This window comes from Salvia hispanica, chromosome 2 (genome assembly GCF_023119035.1).
Source record: "Salvia hispanica cultivar TCC Black 2014 chromosome 2, UniMelb_Shisp_WGS_1.0, whole genome shotgun sequence".
NCBI lineage: Eukaryota > Viridiplantae > Streptophyta > Magnoliopsida > Lamiales > Lamiaceae > Salvia > Salvia hispanica.
This window is the reverse complement of record NC_062966.1, coordinates 10,447,697-10,450,246: the sequence shown is the minus strand read 5'-3', so window position 1 is coordinate 10,450,246 and position 2,550 is coordinate 10,447,697. Positions and strand designations below refer to the sequence as shown.

Genomic DNA, 2,550 nt, shown 5'->3' with positions numbered 1-2,550 from the left:
ACAACTTTCCACCAATATATTCAACAGTTTTTCCTTAAAGAACTAGATAACTATCTATAGGGTTGTCTGGGAGCCCTCGATGGTACATACATTAAATTCTTGGTGTCAAATGCGGACAAACCACGTTACCGAACACGCAATGGTCAAATCTCGACAAACATACTAGCACTTGTGATTGACACATGCATTTTACATATGTTCTGCCAGTTGGGAGGGGTCGACTCACGATGCCCGCGTTCTACGTGATGCTGTTAATCGTCCACACGGATTGAGGGTACTGTTTGGTATGGTTGTCCGTATGGCAGTTCGTATTTTATTTCATTACATCCCAATTTTTGTTTTGCTTACATACTTAACCAAATGATGCCCGCAGGAAACTACTACCTCTGCGATAACGACTATGCAAACAGTCCCGGATTCCTGACCCCATACAGAGGTGTTCGCTACCACTTGAAGGTGTTCGTTATATATATTTTATGTATACGAAAAATCTTCAAACATAATCATAACTTAAAGAAATGACATAGCCATGAGAAAGATATACTCCTTGTGTCCCATTAGAAATGAAACATTTTCCTTTTTGGTCTGTCCCATTAAAAATGAAACGTTTCCAAAAATGGAAACAATACTCTCTCTACTTTTTCTTTTCTCTTACTTTACTCACTCTTCATTAACTCACAAAACAACACTATATAAAATCCTGTGCCGAAAAACAAACGTTGCATATTTAATGGGACGGAGGGAGTATAAAATAGCAAGGAATTCAAAGAAATTGACACAGAACATCTAACCACATGCGACATAAATAAGAAATAAAGAAAGTAGGGGAATCAATTAGCACAAAACATAATCTGATGAAGCACAACACACCGTCTGCTGTGTTAAGGATCAGAACATAACTTCTGCCTCCAAGATACAATGACACATCTAACGCTCGATGTCCGTATCATCATTAGAAGTATCGCCATCACGACGATGCTGCATTGCTAGGTCTTATGCGGCTGCAAAATAAACACCTCTATTTTGGACTCTAACTTACTTATAACCAAACCATTCAACTAATAATAGTTATAAACTTTGAATACATGTGGGGTCTTAAATCGGCATCCACACTTGATCATTGAATCGCATAACTTGGAAAACGCTACCACCATTGTAAATGAAAACAAGAAAATCATGCGGTTTTATCCGTGCGCTACGAACGAACTCCAACCATCCTTCATCAACACCAAGTGACATACCGGGACTTGGTCAAATGAACGGGCCATTGTAGTCCATTGACAAGCTCCAACGTGCATGAGTCCAGAGTCCTGTAGCCGTGTCGTGAGATCCACTCGCGAGGAATGTCCTATAACAAGAGTTTGCAATATCGAGATTCATTCACACTTTAAAAAAAAAATTATATCAAAAACTCACAAGGAACTCTCCGTCATGGTAGACGGAGTAGTGCTTGCTGAACGCGGGTCTAACGTGCCTGCGAGAATGGAACTAGAGTTAGATCGAGAAGAATGGATATGTACGGAGTAGGTATGTACGCACACACACACGCAAAGACTCACGCGGGAACGTGATGGCAAGGATGGCTGTATGGAAGAGAAGAAAGAGTATCTTGAAATGATGTGATTCCAATGAATTGCTGCAATATCAAGTATAAAAATAACCAAATGCCAGGCTGTATCAAATATGTAGGAAGATGACAAAGCAAATACCTTCACGTGAGTGGAAGAGATTGACAATCTTTGTGCATGCTAAAGCTTACACAATGGCACATCACCAACCACCTAATTGTTATTCCCATGTGCATGCTAAATAGAATCGGCCACCTGCCTTGTTTTGCCATTTGTTTTGACATCACGTGAGGCTAGAGGGTAAGGTATGTGTACAATATGAAATGAAATAACAAAAAATCATAAATTCGTATTTAGGTTTTTCACTATATATATATATATATATATATGATTTTATGGTATGCAAACTCGTTCATAATTCTAAAATAATCAACTTCTAAAACATGTAGAATAGAATCCCAGCTCAAGAAACTTTCTTCTACAAGTCCAATTGGACTCCGGAGGTAGATAGCATGTTGTTGACCATCATCATATGGATGAAGAATGACTTCAAGGTGGATGGTCGGAGTTATACGAGAGGTTCAATTGTTCGAGCAATGTTTCATACTCTTCGATGATGTGGTGCACACTGCGGGAGTTTCTTGGAACGTCAATTTCAACACTATAGTAGCTGTCACTCCAGTTTGGGAGTCGATACTGAAGGTATTGCTTTGCTCTGTTGTAAGTTGTTATTATTAAATTTTTGTTGACATTTTACGTTTACTTCCTAGAAAAATGCATTGGTCGGTGCTTAATACTAAAATGGAGAGTCGGAGTTTTCCAAGCTAGCCATGCTGTTCAAGAATAATCCTACTAAGACAGAGCCTGTTTATGCGACGAAGACTCAAGTTATACTGATTTCAGACTCTACTAATTTACCAGATGGTGGAACTCGTGGTCTTGGCACACGCAAAAAAGCACGCACAAAGGTACATAAAGCAAC

General features: G+C 39.1%; 1 long non-coding RNA gene across 1 annotated transcript; it reads right to left on the bottom strand.

Moving 5' to 3' along the window:
• Positions 1 to 906: 906 nt before the first annotated feature.
• Positions 907 to 1,603, bottom strand: LOC125203896. Its single transcript, XR_007173457.1, has 3 exons — positions 1,560 to 1,603; positions 1,417 to 1,474; positions 907 to 1,348 (listed from the first exon to the last, which is right to left on the bottom strand). It is a non-coding gene; the product is annotated as an uncharacterized LOC125203896 (long non-coding RNA).
• Between the last annotated feature and the right edge of the window lie 947 nt (positions 1,604 to 2,550).